General features: G+C 40.4%; 1 long non-coding RNA gene across 1 annotated transcript in view; it reads right to left on the bottom strand.

Annotated features, from left to right (window-relative positions):
- The window catches only part of LOC135323362 (uncharacterized), a 172388-nt gene that overhangs the window by 79203 nt on the left and 73894 nt on the right, over window positions 1-19291 (bottom strand). The window contains exon 3 of the long non-coding RNA XR_010384925.1: window positions 17821-17921. This is a non-coding gene — a long non-coding RNA (uncharacterized LOC135323362). The remainder of the gene's footprint in view (window positions 1-17820; window positions 17922-19291) is intronic.

Below are 19291 nucleotides of genomic sequence, written 5' to 3'. Positions count from 1 at the left end.
GTTCTTTCAGAGGGTATGAGTTATCCTCTTGGGATGGTGGGTATAGCTCAGTGGTAGGGTGCATGCTTGGTTCAATCCCCAGTACCTCTGTTAAGTGGAAATAAGTAAGTAAATAAATAAATAAAGATATTTATTTTTAAAAAGTTATCCTCTCTAGACTCCTGTCCTGTTAATTGTAAACGATTTAGGTCTATCGTTTAAGACAACTTTGGACCTCAGCCACTGCCCTCCACTTGGCCTCACAGACAACCCTCTCAACAAAGTGACCTTCCACTGACTCGTCCACTCCCTGCACTGGGCCTTTGTTCTCAGGGATGCCATCTTTGTGCCTGGTGATTCCATATGGTTTGCATCTGCTTCTTATATCTTGGCACGTGTCTTGATTTTGAGCCTTCTTGACTTGTTTTGGGAATGACAGTTTTGTGAAGTTTTGCTTTGTGAATCAATCCCCAAATTGTGTTCTTGTAATAGATGAATTACAGCTGTTAGATTTTTTTTTAAAAACTAGGATTAATTTGTTGAGTCTGTTCTCAACTCACAGGATTCTATGTTATATGTCATATGATTTTGTTATGTTCACTTTATATATTATGTCACATTCCATTGTGGTCCATTTTCTCTGCTATTTGTTTTTTGTATTTCTTTTGGTATTTAGAAGACTTTGTATTTTTGTTCTTATCATTACCTTTATACAAATGCCTCTTATAATGTCCTTAGTTCCTTTTTATACTTAGGCTTCCAATAAATGGTTTGTTCAGCTTTTTTTTTTTTTAAGATTTTTTGGGGCGAAGATAATTAGGTTTATTTATTTGTTTATTTATTTATTTTATTTAACGGAGGTACTGGGGATCAAACTCATGACCTTGTGTATGCTAAGCATGCACTCTCCCACTGAGCTATACCCTCCCTGCCAGCTTTAAATTATATCCCTTTATTCTTAACTATTACCCATGTGGCAACCAATTTGAATATTTTATTTTCCTCTTTCTGTCTTCAGTCTTCTCCTATTTTAAAGATGTTCTCCTGAAGAATACTTCTGTTATTTTGAAAGTTTAATAGGAATTATCTTGAATAAAACCATTTTGGATCAATTTTCAATATTTAGATTTAGGCCTTTTATTTTTAAAAATATTTTTAGGCTCTAGTTTCATATGTTAATTAATTGTGTTCAATTAATTGTGTTTAAATAAAGATTTAATTTTAAAGATTTAAAAAAAATTTTCTGGGGGTAATTAGGTCTTTCTTTCTCTCCCTTCCTTCCTTCCTTCCTTTTTTTCTTTCTTTCTCTCTTTCTTTCTTTCTTTCTTTCTTTCTTTCTTAGGATGTACTAGGGATTGAACCCAGGACTTTGGGCATGCATGCACTCTACCACTTGAGCTATACCCTTCCCTAAAAGACTCTAATCACACATACAGTTGTGTCTGTTTTCCACTTATATTGTTATTTTCTCTTTGATTCTTTGTGTCTTTTTATGTTGCTTTTGTTCTTCTTACTGTTTTTATTCCACTCCTCAATGCTCCTCATTTTGGTCAAATCTATTTTCTCTTGTGTATTCGGAATTTAGTTCATTTCTGAGATAATTTTGCCCTTTTTGCAACTTATTTCTCGAATTGGTGAACTCCCATTTCACATTTCCTGTCTTTTGTCCATTTCTACTATAATTTAAAAATTTCTGATTCAAGATAATTTTTCTTAGACTAATGCTTTTTGTTAATTTTTAGCTTAGGTTGGAATGTCACACAATTGTTTCTCATTGCTTCATGGCTGGTTTACAGGGGAAAATATTACTAGGTGAAATGTTTTATTCCCATTTAAAATTTTCTTCTTAATATAGCTGTGTATAGATATGGCCGGCCATTTTCCATTCATTAAAAAAAAATCTAATTAAAAAAATTTTTTTTGGCAAGGGGGAGGTAGTTAGGTTTATTTGTTTATTTTTAGAGGAGGTACTGAGGATTGAACCCAGGACCCCATGCATGCTAAGCATGCTTGAGCTATACGGCTTGAGCTATACCCTCCCCACTCCATTCATTTTTAAATCCTTACATTGTTTTGGATCAGAGATAAATGCAGGGATCTGTTTTTGGGTGGACCACCCTCTTTGCTGGTATGCTGAACTGCAGTCTCTTTAATGGAGGGGCTTCCTAATTTTATGAGCTTTTGTTTCTCTAAGACCCTTAATTTCCATCTCTTATCTCCTTCTTTCCATTTACCATGAAGAGTCCAAGAGCTATCTTTCCTTTTAGTTGCCTCCCTAGCCCCCAGAAATGGTGCTTTCCATTTTGATCCTGTATATTTCCATGTTTCTTCCTTTCAACTTCCCCACGGCCGTCCAACCCCATCCATAGCCACTGCTCTGGGTCACCAGGTTTTAGATCTGTTCTCATTCTCCTCCACTTAGGGTGGGACCATCTTTTTCTGGTGAGCTTGAATGTGTAATTTCATCACAGTCAGGCTCCTGCTCCTTTTCTTTCCCACGTGGTCTCCGTCCATGCTCCATTTGGGTGTGAGGGCTGGAGCTGGCTCTGGCGCTGCTGTTTTGAATTTTATTTTACTTGAATTTTATTTTACGTTACTCCCCTACTTAGATATAAGTTGATGATGTTATTAGTCGTCTGTGTCTCCAAGTTATGCCATAGCATGGCTCAAAGATGGTTTCCTTTGCTTTCTTCAATGGCCTGTGTGTTTCCTGGAGGTTGTAATGAATACATTCCAATTTAGATGGTAGCCAATTTTCCTACAAAAACCTTAGAGCTCTACTGAAATAATTTTTGAAGGCATCAACATTTTCCAGAGAATCCAAAGTGTAAATCTGATTCAAGTTGAACCACTCTAGCGTAAACTTGGGGGGGGTACCTATGGTATATTGGGGGCTTCAGAACCTTGTCTGCTCAGTCTTTTCTCTGTTCTTGGGACAGTCCTTGAAGAGGATCAGTGAAGTCCTTCTAGAGAGTAGTATGAAGATCCTTGGACTTGATGTTTGCTATGATCCCTCCAAGCCCTGAGATCCTACAATTACATGAACCAGGAGCTTGTCACTGATGCTCAGAGAACAGGAAGACTCAGTTACCTGGAGAAGTATCACACGCAGTTTGGCCAGTTGATGCTTCTCAGGTTTTCCTCCTCTTCTTTCTGCTCTAGATTGTCTTGTAAGCAATTGTAGAGACACAAGTGGGGTACCAGGATGAATTCGTTACTGTGTATTGTGACCCCTACTAGAGTTAAGCTAAAATCTCTAGTTATCATGGACAAATGTCATCCTGCTAGAAAAACTCCCTTCTCTGAAACAGAGTTTATACATGCTTTCTCTTCAGAATCATCATTTTCTGAAGGCTCTGTATTAGACCTGCTAAAAACGCTCTACAATGTTCCGTCCTGCTTCTTCCTAATTGGCTTCCATAAGCTTTTGTCTACATTGACAAATTCTGAACTCCTTTCTGAGTGTCTGGTCTGATGCCAGAGTGGTCTTTACACACCAATAAACCATTTCTAATCATGGTGCTCCTTAGTATGAATATAATGCTTTCATTTTTTCCCCCTAAACTCTTTCAAATCCATTAGCTCATCCGACTCATTCTTCCTGAGCTAAGATGGGAAGGCATTCTCAAAAGTGTTTTATTTTTTACAGGACAAAACTAAGGCTAGGAAAAGTGAGGTGACTTGTCGAAGGTCTCGTTGAGAAAACTAGACTTAAGATTCATGTTTCCTCATTCTTCAGACAAATAAACATGGTCTGCTAGGTTTCCCCCAAATCTATAATTAATATAGATTAAATTAACCTATATTTCATTACCAACCAATGATATTAGCAACATACTAGCGAGTATAAGGGGTTACTGTCGCCTTAATTATGGGGGCAGAGGCCTTTCCATCAAGTTCCTATGTCTGTTTTAGTGGTTACTGACATTTTTGAGTCATTGACCATGTGAGTTGTGACTTTACAATTAACTAAGATCCCTGCCACATTCGGAAGGCTGATGAGGTAATTTATGTGACCATGGAAGATGGGGAGCAGGAGGAAGAGTAACTAATTTAAAGGTCTGGGGTACTTCGTGGTTCCTCCAAGGCACCTGGAAAACCAACCCACCCTCCGGTGTGTAAGGAATAAGGGCAAATGATGGCAGTCAAGTGGAGTGACCATGTTATTGTGACTCATTTGGGGACAAAACTTGATTCCAAGTCGAAGCAATTATCTTTTTTTGCTTTCATGCCAGGACCTGGCATCAGAAAAGGGCAAACTGCCTCTGAACATCCCCCAGAAATGCCAGGAAGGCCAGTCAAGGTCTTCCGCTCACAGAAGAGGTGGCAGAACACACTGCTGGCAACAGAAGGTTGTTCCTCCCTCCCGAGAACACACTTGACTGCACGTGGGAGGGGTGTTGGAGAAGGACAGCCCAATGGACACAAGGAAACTATTTCACACCCATCATCTCTTTGGAGACTCACGTCGCCTCTGAGGTGGGCATACTTACAGCAGCCTTGTAAGTAAGGACACTGGAGCTCAAAGAAGTTAGTAAATTACCCAATTAGTAAGTGCTGGAATTCAGAAGGGACCCAGGTTTGTCTGAATCCAAAGCCTTGACTTAATCAACATGTTAAACTGCCCTGGGACCCACCTCTTGATCAAACAGGCAGGTCCTTCACCATCTGAATGCATGATTCCTCTGTTTAAAACACCCATTCTTCACCCGCAAGCAAGGATGATGCTTCTGCTTTGCAGCAACAGCATGAGGATTGAATAAGGAACTAGGGGGAATGTCTGGCCTGTGGCAGCCAGTCATCCTTCATTGACTGATTTTATGTGGCCATTGTGTTTTCATACCATTAATGCAGAAACTATTTATTGATCCATAGAATCAGCCATTACTTATTTGTTGATCATTTCCATGTGCCAGGCACAGTGCTTGGTCATTTCTAGTTACTATTTTATGGAACCCTTACAATAACTCTACAATGTCAATATTATCATCTTCGTTTTACAGATGAGGAAATAGACTCAGAAAGACTGAGTGATACTAAAAGGCCAAGTCTCTGAAAATTAATTTCCCCAAAGCCATTTCATTGAAGTTTGCTAACTTTTTAAGGATTTTTAAAAAATGTTTATTTTTGCATCCGCACCGTCCCTCCTGTACTAGCCTTTACATGCTCCTGCCTCTTTATATCATATGAAAGTGGATGACATGGCCCTCAAGTGCAAAACACAGTGTTGCATAGTGTCTTCCCTTGCACATGCCCTGCTTCTTTTCTGGAAATCATTCAGGGAGTTGTCTTACTCCAGTTTATTTTCCTGAGAGTTTATAGGGAATTGTTATTCAGTTAAAATACACCAATGATTGATCAGTAGATAATTGGATAAATTTATGAAAAGCTACTTATTTATGAAAAGCTGAATTTCACCCTATTGACCCAGGACAGGCTGGGAGCTAGTTTCTTATCGTGCTATTATTGTTGGTGATGTTTTACCAGATGGCAGGTAACTGACACCAAGGACTTGGAATGAACCCTTGTCCAGTATATTTGGAATTTAAAACAAAACTGATTCTTCTTGATCTTAGGAGTCTGTGTGCAGAGAGCAGGATGATTTCTGGGGAAGCCAGACCTGGCATCCAGTAAATCCCATGTTTTTAAAAAAGGCAACAATGCACATTATTTATTTTTAGCTTGGACTAGTCTGGCAAAGTCTCCCTCATGTAATAGAAAGACTAGGGCTGGCTCTGTTCCCCTTTCTTCACTCTCTAGTCTAAACCACAAATGCTCTGCTCTTTCCCTCACCACACTCCACCTTTATACATGTCAATTTCTGCTTCTTAAACCCCTCATGTCACAGTCCGCTTCTATGTAACCTTCCACTACTGCCCAAGACAAATCCTCCAATATCTCTTTCTCAGTCATTAAAACAACCTTCCAAAAGCTCTTCCACCTCCACCTCCACCTCTTCCTCACCCCAATCTATTCACAGCACAAACGAACCATCCATCTAAAACAGAAATGCCACAGGGTGTCACGCTGCAGCGCATAGGCTCCTTGTCACCCTAAGAATAAAACTCACATGAAAATGTATGGCAGCCAAATTCTTCACGGTTGGGACCCAGCCTCTTCCCCACCTGGACTCTCTCCTCCTGCCAGAGTGAATCAGGGAAGTTGCCAAACATAGCAACCTCTCCTCATGTCCGGGTCTTTACACATGCTGTTCCCTCTGTCTAGAATGATGTTCCCCCTTCTCTGTCTGACCACCTCTTACTCATGCTCCTCCGAGTCATCGTGATGCAGTTTCAGGTACTCACATAGCACTTCCGCCAGAGTAGCAGCCATGCTAGACTGCACTGATCGTGATCCCTTTTGTGCCTTCACTGTGAGACGAACTCATGAAATGCAAGCACACAACAGGTCAAATAAATCTTTGCTGAAGGACTGAGTGAAAATTAGATGGTTTGCACTTTTACCCACGGAAGATAACCCCCACCTCCAACTGAAGGCAACTAGAAAACTTGAATAAAGGAAAAAAAAACTCTTAAAGGCATGGAAGAAGAAGCAAGATTGGGAAGAATGACTGAACTGAATCCAGAGAGCAGTGAAGATTTATAGATATGTGCTCAACTAATTTGATCGGTCACCTGTGATACAGGTATTATAGCAAAGAAAACTTATCGGAAAGTCTTATTCCCGAATAAAGATGCAAATAAACCTAAGTATTAGCAAATTGAATATAGTAATATTTTTAAGTGGCAACACACAACACCAAAGTGCTTTTGTTCCAGGAATGCTAGGTTAATTTAACATTTGAAAAATCAAACAATGAAATCATCCATGGTAATAGAATAAAGCAGGAAAATCACGTGACCATTTCAAGGGCTGCAGACACATTTTTAACCTAACGCAATATCCATTCTTATAAGGGCACTTCAAGAACTAGGAATAGAATGAAAGTTCCTTACTCAGATAGAAGGTATCTACAAAATACCTTCAAGCAAACAAAACACTTGAAAGTCAAGTAGAGAAAGCTTGCTCACTGAGATCAGAAACAAGACAAGGATGCTCACCATCATCAACTTAATTCAACACTGTTTTAGAGGTTCTAGTCAGGGTCATAGGGCAACAAAAAGAAATAAAAATTTTGGAGATTGGGTATGATTAAATAAAACTGATATCATTCACAAGTAATGTACTTGTTTATGTAAAAATATCTAAGATGCTAAGAATCCAAAATTCATGTCACTGTTCTATTACCATAAACCTAGTTGCTTTAAACAGCCTACATTTACTATCTCACAATTTCCATGGGTCAGCAGTCCAGGCACATCTCAACTGGGTCTCCTGCTAAGGGTCGTAGCAGGTGGCTATTCAGGTGTCAGCGGGGGCTGTGATCTCTCATGGGAGGCTCAGAAACTTCTTCCCCACTCATGCAGCAAAATTCATTCCTGCCAGCTGTAGAAATTTCTGCAGCTTGTTTCTTCTTTGAGGCTAACAGGAGAATTCTCTGAACTCAGAGAAGGCCCCAGTCTATCCTTTAAAGTGTTCCTTTGATCATAATCACCCAGGTAATCTTCCTTTTGATTAACTTAAAGTCAACTAGTTAGGCACTTTATGCACATCTGCAAAATTCCCTCACAGCAGCATGCAGACTGCTGTTTGAATAACTGGAGATTGTATTTCAGCTTTGCCCAGTTGACACGTGAAAAAGCCATCACAGCTTGGCAAGTTTATTGAATAACCATTAATAATAAAAAATCAACTCTCTGTATCCCAGAAATCATTCATAATGACATAAAAATATACAATGCGTAGTAACAGATCTAACAAAAGATGGGCGGAAGTTTATGTAAAACAATACATGTTATTGAGCTAAATTAAAGAAGAGCTGAATAAGTGGAGGAATAAATCATGTTCATGGACTGGGAGATTCAATACTGTGAAACTCAACTTTCTTAAAACTGGTCTATAAAGGCAATGCAATTCCAATAAAAATGCTAAAGATGTTGTGGAAAATGATAAGGTGATTCTAAAATTTATATGGAAATACAAAGAAACAAAAATAGACAATATAGTCTTGAAAAAGTAAATAAATTGGGAAAACTTTCTCTACAAGATATTGACATTTATCATAAAGTCAATTTATCATGAAGTCAATGAGTCATTTGTACAAAAATGTGCAGATAGACCACTGGAACAAAAGACCCCAGAAACAAACCCACGTATATACAATACTTGCTTTATGACAAAGGTGCCACAGCAGAACAGTGAAGGAAATTATAATCTTTTCCAAAAATTGTGCTAGGCAATATGAAACTTGACTGCTATATCATACTATACTAAAAATTAATTCTAGCATTGTAGATCTAATTGTGAAACATCAATCAGTAAAGTTTCACAAGATAAGAGAAGATAACTTTACGACTTCAGAGAAGGGACAAAACTCTTAATATATAGAATTAAAAAACTAATCATAATGTATAGAAGAACACTGATGAATTACACTACATGAAAACTGAGAACTTCTGTTCAATAAATCATTAAATAGGCATGTCAACTGTTTTTCTGTATCTCAGAAACCGTTCACAATGACATAACAAATATAAAATATATAGTAGTCAGTCTAACAAAAGATGAGCAAGAAGATTGTAGAAAACAATTTGTTATTATTGCAGTAAAGAAGAACTGGAGGTATATTAAAGATAAATTAAAGGAGATAAATTACAGAAGAAATGATTAAGAAATTAATCTAAAAGTTGAAGAGAAAATTACAGATAAATTAAATAAGAAGATAAGAAGAAAGGGGTAAGAAACCACACAGTGGGAGAATACTTTTGTAGTAGATAAAACTGATAACCTGTTCGTGTTAACATATAAAAAAGACCTCTCATCAATCAGTAAGAAAAGATAGACAACCCAAAGGACAATGGACAAAAAGCTTGAACAGGAATCTCAGAAAAGAATATAAACAAAAATTCAATAAAGGAATAAAAAAAAAAAGTTCACCTTCATCAATGTCAGGGAGATACTTGTTAAAAACAGTAAGTATGCACCAGAATTGATGAAAAGTAAAAAAGATTAACACAGCCAGTGTTGTTGAGGATGTGGAGCAACAGGAACTCTCACTCACTTTGTAAAACTGTCTGAAATTCTCTACGAAATCTGAAGCTACCCATAACTTAGGACCCAGTAATTCCACTCCTCAGTATAAACCCCTAGAAATGCACCATGTGAAGCAACAGATGTGAACGCCAAAGTCCGTAACAGCACTATTCGTAGTAGACAGAAGCTGGGAACAACCCAAACGTCCATCAACAGCACAACAGATCGGTAATCCATGGCATAATTATTTGCTTAAATATGACAGAGCAATGTCACTGAATGAGCAGCTGCTACAGGCAACATGACGAATCTCATAAACACTGTACTGAACCAAAGCACCTGTCTGCAAGAGGATTTTTACATTCTATTTCTTAGAAACATTTTTTTCTCCAAGTAGACAAATGAAGCTACAGTGTTTTGAGAAGAACGCTTGGGTGGTATGAGTACAAAGAGAAGCAGGAAGAAATAAGCACATGAGTCAGCACAGGGGTTACTTGGGGAAGGAGAGGTGGGCAGGAACCGGAAGAGATACTCATATAACTGGTGATGTTCTATTTCCTGAACTACGTGGTGAGTACATAGGTGTTTACTTCACCATAGAGCCTTGCTCTGCCTATCTTTGCTCTATTTCATGAAACAAAACAATAAATAAGAATTCGAGTGAATGAATGAATGAATAAAAGAAAAGTTTTTGATAGCCCTGAGGAGCTTTCTCTAACCTTTCCCTCTTCCCACACTTCCGGGGAGGACGGCGAGGAAAAGTGCTGAGATAGGCGTTCCTTCCCTTCTCTCACTGGCGGCTTTGCCTGCCACATACCTGACTGCCCGTGTCGACCCAGTCCCTGTGGCCCCTCCTATGTCTCAGGGAGGGAAGAGCAGCCACCCTGGTCAGCCTAGGGGCTGCTGACCACAGAGGCTAAGGGTGGAGAAAGCTCTGAGGCTGTGAGGGCACTGGAGAGCAGCCCCGTCTCTCCATCACTCCCAGTGGACATTAGCCAGTGGGCAGGTGTTTCTAGCAAACATGCAGCGGGAGGCAGCAGGCCAGACCACCAGGGTCAGTCCTCACAATATATTGCTGGGCCGTGCTGCCACCTTCTACCGGTCTGGGCTCTAGTTAAGTCACAAGCACTGACAGTGAGGACTCAGCCCTTAGCGTCCTGGGTGTTGTGTCAGCAACAGCTGGCAGCAGCCACCGGTCCTCACAAGCTAGAGCAGTGAGTGTGGGAACACAACGCCTGTCTGCGGAGAAAAGACTAGTGAGCCGGAGCTCTGGACTTCACCTGACTCCCTTGCTTTACTATGAAAAAAAATATATAAAAAAGAGCCTGCACATCTCCCGAGTTCCTGACCCCAGGACAACTCCAGCTCTCCCTGCCTCTCACTATTCTGATTGCCCCGCACTGGCCGGGAATGGACAGGACATCTGCAGAGATCCCACAGCAACCTCGAGCTGCACTTGAAGACGCCTGGAAGAAGCAGAGTGTGTGCTTTGCTCTGTCAACAATGCCTGGAGGATTCTGCTGGTGAGCAGAAGGAAAAATCAATATGGCTGTTTAAAAATGTTCTGGATGCTGCTACACAGTGCAAAAAGAGCGTTCCAAGGAGGACGTCCAAGACCTTGGAGGAGGCCATGCCCCAGTCTATGGAGGAGGACTGTCCAAGGAAGAGAATTTCCAGAAAAGATTAGATGCTTCTACATTCATCTTTCCCCTACTTCTGTTGTTTTTATTGTTGTTGTTTTTCCCTGGTGGAGGTCCTGGGGATTGAACTCAGGACCTCGTGCATGCTAAGCATGTGCTCTAGCCCTGAGCCATTTTCCTCCCACACCCATCTTCCCCCTTCTTCTGAATCATCTTCCTCGGAAGCCTTCTTACCTCTCTCATCCTACACGGCATCAGCAGTAGCTCTCAGATCTCGAGTACCCCGCTCATGCTGGGTTTATTCAGCAATTTTCCCTGTCTTCAAAATATGCTAAATGACATATGACATGTTACATTTATGAAAAGGGATGTGTGGGAGTGTGAATAATCCTTCCCCAATATAAATCCGTGCTCAGAGTACACGTATAGTGGTCTAAACAAGATGCTTATTAAAGAAGCCATTATTCTCTGTGGCTTCAATTTACTTTTCTGCAAAATGAGAGGAATTCGTTTGACATTTTTACTACTGCTCACCAAACATAAACAAAGAGCAGCTAATTCAGAGTGAGTGGAAAGGGGCGTTTGTAAAAAGAGAAGCCTTCATTTGCATGTCTGGACTTTAATCCACATTCTCAATTAAATATTTTCTACAGTGTCCCATTTCCCTTTCCCGTGAAAACAGGAAAGCTCTCCTATTCCTGAGCAACATGTTTATGTGAGCCACACTCCCGCACTCATCAAGTCCACGACAAAATACCCAACACAAGAAGATGCACCAGCCCAGTTCTGTTTCCATAGCGCTGGCCAACAGAAAGCTACGTGGTGACCAGGTTTATAGAGCAGCCTTTTATGATCAGAGACCTCACTGGCACCACCAAGTCCGGAAGGAAAACGGATCCTAATTCTGCCGCCTAACTTCACAGGGGCCCTCAGTGCTGCCGCACCGCCTATGGGATTAAAGGACGCTTTGAGCTGAACAAGAAATAAGGACATCCTACGTGTATTTTAAAAATATTTATTTCTTTTTAATGGAGGTACTGGGGATTGAACCCAGGACCTGGTGCATGCTAAGCATGCGCTCTACCACTGAGCTATACTCTCCCCACCCACAGGACATCCTAAGTATTTTTGAAAGATAATTTTTTTGAACCAATATGTGCTTTATGATCCAATGAGGGAGAGACCACAGGACTATTGTAATATAAACAAACTGTCAGGAGGCGGCAGGGCTGTGACATTAGGTAAGACCCGAGGCTGCTCTGGCATCTCCCTCAAATTGGTGGTAACATATAACTTTTTAACATCTTTGAGTCCCAGTAGTCTCGTACATAGCAAGGAAGATAATAAGGTCTATCTTTGAAAATTATAAGGATTAAACAGTGGTAAATGAAAAGTGCCTGACATATAATAGGCACTTAATAAAACGTTATTTCTTTTCCATGCAGTTTCAGGATGTTTTGTGAGAAGTCATAAGGAAGCCTAGCCAACTGTTCTAGAGAGAACTCTGTGTGTGTGTGTGTGTGTGTGTGTGTGTGTATGCATGTGTGGAGTAGCAATCACAAAGAATCATGCGCAATGGTGTGGATATTTAATTAGAGGTGGAAACTGAAACCTAAAAGATCTGGGAGAGAGACGTCTAGATGTCTAGTGTAAAAGTTAAGAAGAATGAGAAATAATTAGCCAACCCATTTGAAAAGGTCAGCCAAACCTAATTATAGGGTCAGAGTATATTCTAGTTCAAAGATATTTTCAAATTTAATTATGTCAGATTTTCTTTCTTTTCCACTGTCTCAGAGTTTTTGTTTGTTTGTTTGTTTTGTTTTTTGTTTTTTTGCAACTTAAGACTTGGTACTAGTTTTGATACTTAACACTTAATACCCGAACAGAAAGTTTGGAATCACCTTGCATTGAAAATAAAATCAAGGTTGAAAAAAATGAAAACTTCAAGTTTGAAAAAAAAAATCCTCATTTTTCAACCAAAACAACAATAGCAAAACACAACAAGGTTCAGGGAAAATAAAGGAATTGCTCAAGGTCACACAACACGTGGGCAGAAATAGAAGTTGAACATCCCCAGTCCCCTTTTTCTGGAGGAGGTGGGGCTCTCCTTGCCCTCTGAGAAACTGCTGGCCTTTCTTTGAAATGTCTGTCTGAAAAGACCCTGTGCTAGAGGCTGGGTGAAGCAGGGTGTATACCCACCCGTCAGTGCAGTGCCAGGAAGGAGGGGACGGGAAGATGGGGAGAGGGCGTCACAAGCCAGAATACGGCACACCCACAGGTGCCAGCCCGCTAGCGCTGGAACACAGCACACGTGCACACATCTGCACGTAGATGTTTACGTCACATGGGGTTATAGCAGGTTGCTATTTGTCATGGAAAGTTCCACGGAACAGATGTCTAGCCTGTTCAGCAAGGAGAATATGGTTCTTTTGGAGATCACCGAAGAAGGGTGAGTGGTGACACTTGATGGAAACTGAAAGAGATATGTGAGGATTGCAAACATGCTGGAGTTTGTCAGGCCATGTGACCTTAGGAAACTCACTTGACAACCCTCTCCTCACTTTCGTTTTTGATTATGTCGTCCTCACCAGCCCAGGACTACAGCTGAGGTCATGGGCATGTCAATGGATAAATGATTTAGAACTGCTAGTTGCATATCCAGGACTCGAAGCCCTTTTCCAGCTTCTTCTCTGTCCTGGGGAAAGTCTAGGTCTTCTGAAGGAAGATATGTGGGTGTTTCACATAGAATTTGAAGCCAATGTCTCTGCTACACTGGGTATCAGGTGGCTAATTCATAGAAACTCATAGAAAGGGCTTCACATCACCCTGCGATCTTGGACTCTGAGCTATGTGCAGGGTCACAACAGGACTTTAGGTTGTCTCTCTTGCATAAGAGGTTTTGGATGTCCTGTAAGCACAAGGAAGAATAAATTGGGTATCTGATAGACTACCAGACTGTGGTGGTGACCACTGAGGGTTCACCAAAACCCTTTCCTTTTCCCCCAGGGTACACAGTGAAACTACATTTCCCAGACTCCCTTGCAATTAGTCATGGTCACATGACTAGTTCTGGCCAACTGAAGATGAGAAGAAATTATGTATTTATAGCTGATTGTAGAAGGGTCTGAGTAGCTGCCTGAGGGTGGAGCTACATGATGGAAAGCTCATGAATCAATAAATCACTGAATTACATGAGCAAGAAATTCTACTGTATTCCACTGCTAATATTTGGAGGTTTATCTGTTACAGCATTTAGCCTGTCCTACTTAATATGTTTCATCACTCCTAAAATGCATATGTTTCTATACTTTGATACTTCACCTTAGATGTGATGAAATACAGTCATACAAGAAAGCTAAGAGAGGCTTATCAACACGCTCATATTCACAGCTAGTGTGACACTGATACTCCAAGTCTCCTCAATACTGGACCAGAAGCTACTACAATTGACTGACTCCCTCACAGCTCACTGTCACAGTGCCTGCAACCATGGAATGTTACCCTTAGTGTTTTGAATACTAACTATCTGGATGCTGGTTGTGGCCAAAGTAGGGATCAAAGTTTGAACACCAGTGAGATTTGGGAGTGGTAGAGGGGAGGGCTGGTGAAACTGGGAAACCACTGAGAGCCCTACTGTGTCCAGGAAATGGGAAGATTGTACTCTGCAGAATTGAGCTCAATTTCAAATCCTGTCAGAATACAGAAGAGAGATACCTCAGCCTACAGCGTTAGTGTGTGTTCCCGTCAAACTGCCTTTGGATGTTAGATCTGCCATCTGTACCATGGTGTCCGGTTGCCAGGGTTACAGTGCTCTCCTTGAAGAGAAAATCAAACAGTTTCCTAAAACCTGCAGGTAAAGGTCATAGTGGATAGAACATGCTTCCTTTCTGGAATAAAAAGGGAAAAGTATGCTGTAGGGAAAGCCAGTACTTCTGATTCCTCCTTTGAGGCCAAGCTGGTAAAGATGACCTGGGTAGAAACTTCAGAGATGAGCTATACATAAGACAGCATCCTGATAACGCAGCAGAAAACCCATAGCTGGACGCTGGAAATGAATGTGGAAGAACTGCACACAAGATCCCATGTCTTTGGGGGTACATTGTCCCATGTGAATCACCCTGCATTCCCAGTCTCAGCTAACCCCTCCCCCCAACTTTTACAGTGAATTAAGTCCACATGGCCGAGGAATGGGAAACTCTACAAAAGTAATGATGGAGCATTGGAAGTACATTTCCCAGATCCCATGTGTGACTTAAATAATGGTTTGATTTTCTGTCTTTTCAGTGCTCAGACAGTCTTGGGGGTGGTAGGGTAAAGGGGAGGGAGATATTCTCTGGCCAGGATAATTTAGTTTTGCAGCCCAAGCTTAAAGAGACAGAACATCCCTGCTGGGAGGCAAGAGGAGTAACGGTCTTTTTATTTACTTTTTCCTTTCTTTCTTTTCTTAAAAATTGAAGTGTAGTTGAAAACTTTAAGAGTCAATGAGCCTACTCCGTCAAAGGTAAGCATTTTAGTCTGTAAGTGGAGTATGCTTAAAACATCCCCGAAACCTTAATCAAGGTCCTCTTGATCAACAAGACCCATGATTTTCAAAATTACATTTTATAAATCGAAGATTTTCCAAGCAATCCATGTAGAATTCTATTTTTTCAAATAAAGAATGTAAAAGTTTTTCTTAAGATGCCTGAGTGTGTGTGTGACTGTTTGTGTGTGAGTGTGTGTGTGAGCATAAGGAGGTTAGCTGGGGTTTTGCCTGCTCCTCCTCCTTTTCCTTATCTCAGCAGCACTTAGACAGCAGTTTGGAAAATAGTAACAGAATTTCTGATATAGTCCAACTTTACTGCATGGACACGAAGCCCAGTCCTAAGTCTTCATTCCAGGTTCACGCTGGGACTAGAATTCTGAATCTCCTTAACACTTGGCTACGGCTGCCGCAGGCTCCCTACCCTGCCTCCCATATGGTCTCTGGGACACTCGCAGGCACTTCCTTAAGCAGATCCAAAGCATCTTAGACTTGGGGAACATATCATGTGGAGTGGTGGGGTTAGAACAGGCAATAGAACAGACTTGGGAAGGACTGTGGTGCACGCCAAAAGAAAAAAAAAAAAAAAAGAAAGATGTGGAGCCAATATTAAACCCAAAAATGTATTTTCTGTTGACTTTGTTCTCAAATCTGCCCAATACTTATGTTTAGGGATGAGCAAGTCTTAATGCCACCATTTTATCAACTCATTAATCAAGGGGAAAGGCTTCTCATTCTCACAGATGTTAAGGATGAATTATTCTCGAAGCACGCAGGCCATACACGACAGGTACTCCATCAGCCTAAAGTATTTTTGGAAGCAGCGGAAGTCAGTGAAAACTGACCTGGTTACTAGACTCAGTTGGAATGAGAAGCTATTTTGATGGTTACCACAGGAAGCAGCTTCTACTGAAGAAATCATTGACCTATCTGTTAAAATAATCTAATTAGGAATTGGCTGTTTGGGCTTTTAATTTAAGTCTCCATGTAATAGCAGACTAAAGGCCTTATTAAAGCTGGTCTGAGAATAAGGCCGATCAGCCTTTGAAACTTAAAGCACAAACCGAGTAGTCTACATAATGAACTTTTGGGACATTCTCTTATTGTTTCTCCATGCCGTTGAATTTCCAAACTTGGGCTCCACATCTACCACTTCTGATGTGTTTGCATTTTATTTTTCTAGGAAAACTCTAAATATTTACTGACATTTATTATCACAAGTAAACATTTAAAGGAAATCATCATTGCATTTGGATTCTGGACATGGGACTGCTCCCAATTCTGTCTTAGTGATTGGGAGAGCTTGGGGCATTGGTCATTGAAAGCTGGTCACTAAGCCTTGTTCCAAACCTAAGCCATCTGTGTCTACCAACCAGTACCCAATTATCTTCATTTTTTGGCAGCTTCTCTTATATAAAGTTGAGTCTAAGTTCTTGAGTCTGGCATCTTCCCACTCAAAGCCTATTTATTCTCTACACTTTCAGATACATTTAAGCAGCAGGCTACATGGCTTCCTGACCCATGTTAAAGCAGGTTAGAAACAGAGGATGTGGTGAGATGATGGCAGAAGCCAGGAACACAGGAAAGATGAGATTAGACATATGTGAGGATCAGGAACCCCAGCCCCACTCACAGACCTTTTTTCAGTTTGCTAAGGTAACTGGGTAGCTTAAATGATGGAACTTCATTGTCTCACAGTTCTGGAGATTAGAAGTTTCAGATCAAGAAGTTTGAGATCAGCAGGGCCATGTTCCCTTGGAAAGCATGAGGGATGGATCTGTCCCAGGCTTCTCTCCTAGTTTCTGGCAGTTCCTTAGCCTGTGGCAGTATGATTTCAGCCTTCACATGGAATTCTCCTTATGTGTGTGTCTGTGTCCAAATTTCCCTTTTTCCTAAGGACACCCATCCTATTGAAATAGGGGCCCATCTATGCCAGTATGACCTCATCTTAACTTAACTAATGCATTTGCAAAATCCCTACTTCCAAAGTTCCATTCTGAGACATTGGCAGTTAGGGCTTCAACATATGAATCTTGGGGGGACACAATTCAACTCATAAAAGACCTCAGTAGCCTCTGATGATTGAAATCACATCACAGAAAAGTTTATAATAAACTTGAGCCAAGAAGAGGTTAAATGAGAGGACAGATGAACCAATTCGGCCCTGAATTAGGATTTAGATCTGTATTCTTTCTAGCTGTAATTTCAGGCTCATTGCTTAATGGCTCAGATTTTTTTCCTTTTACTCTAAAAAAGTGGATAATGAAATCTTTTCTTGTCTTAGGATGGTTGGAATCAAAATACATGTGAAAGCCCCCTAAAACGTTAAATTCTATTCATGTCACATACAGAATATGTCTATAGTCTACTTAGAATTAATATAATAATTTATGTAAAATATGAAAATTTTGCAATGTAAGCTTAATTATTACCCATTATTCTTCATACTACAGTTGTCAAATATATCACATTTTCAAACGTTATAAATCTGACAAGGGAATGTTATAAGTTTAACTTTAAACAGTCATAGTTATTTGAAACAACTTAAGGCAAAAAAATATCTATTATATTTGCTGAAATACTCACCATTTGAATGCTCTCTCTACATCTTTTAAATCTGAGTTTCCCTCCGGTGTCATTTTCCTTCATTCTGGAGAACATTCTTTGGCATTTCTTGTAGAGCACATCTGTTGGGGACAAATTATCTTAGTTTTACTTGCAATGTCTTTATTTTGCCAAAATTCTTGAAGGATATTTTTGCTGGATATAAAACTCTGAGCTAACAGGATTCCCCACCCCCATCAGCAATTTAAAAGTGTTTTCCACTGTCATCTGGCCTCTACGGTTTCAGATGAGAAGTATGCAATATTTCAAACCATTTTCTTGTATATAATTTGTCACTTTTCTCTGTTGCTCTCAAGATTTCTCCTTTATCTTTGATTTTCAGCAGCTTGCCTGTGACCTGTCAGAGAATCTTTTTTGTTTGTGTGTTTGTTTATCCTGTTTAGAGTTTGCTGAGATTCCCCAATCTTTAAATTTATAACTTTCATCAACTTTGGGAAGTCATCAGTCATAATAGGAGGATTAGACTACTAGGAGGCTACACCATCATACCAGAAGAAGAACTTATAAACCATAGTGGTTCCAAAGCTAAAGACTGGCAGAGCTATCTGGGGAAGTCATCCCACGGGGTATATGTCAGAACCCCTGGGAACTGAGCAGAGACATACCAAGGAGTCCCAGTTAAGACCATGTAATACCACTCTCATGAGGTGATGCAGGCAAATATAAAGGGTGCACTGCAAGGGATAGGGTTTTGTGTTGGGTGAAGGGGTCCTAGATGAACCTGAGGACGTTCAGGAATACTTGGGAACGCAGAAACTGGGGGGGAGGGGCAGCTTCCTGAGAGCATTTGTTTCTTAGTTAAGACTGCATAGTAGTGCCCCCTCCTCCATGCAGGATGTCCAGTGACTGTGTGAGAATGCAGGGATCCTGGACCTGTGCTGGTGGGTGGCTCTGATCGTAGATACATACAAAGGGTCATCAATATTTTTTAGAAGCCTTTACTAGCCAGATGCAGCCTCGAGATTCAAGGTCTCACTGCCCCCTGAACCATGAACTACTGAACAGAGGCTTGTATTCACTCAAATGCCTTTGGTGTTAATTCTCTTTCTTCTTTCTCCTGAATTAATAAACAGAACCAAATTAACTCTGTGAGAAGTTAATAAGATGTGATTTTTAGATACAGGGAAATTCTGAGTAAAAAATGATGGCGTTCTTAGATTAGAATAAACAGCACTAACACCCAACCAGATGATAGACTAACTATTTCAAAATGAGAACACATGTGCTCCTTCTGAGTTTTCAGTGCTTATGGAAAATCCAACAAATCAAGCAAGTTCATGCGATTTAACTAGATCACCTATCACGGAGTCACAGCTTTTCCTCTGCAAATTATTTACATCAATAGAAAAATCACTGGTGTGTGATCCAGACTCTCTAGCTATGATTCATCAAGAATGAACTTTAGTTAACAGATTGAATGCCAAGCTGCCTT

This window comes from Camelus dromedarius, chromosome 17 (genome assembly GCF_036321535.1).
Source record: "Camelus dromedarius isolate mCamDro1 chromosome 17, mCamDro1.pat, whole genome shotgun sequence".
Classification (NCBI taxonomy): domain Eukaryota; kingdom Metazoa; phylum Chordata; class Mammalia; order Artiodactyla; family Camelidae; genus Camelus; species Camelus dromedarius.
The sequence above is the reverse complement of the archived record's forward strand: the minus strand, read 5'-3'. Positions and strand labels throughout refer to the sequence as shown.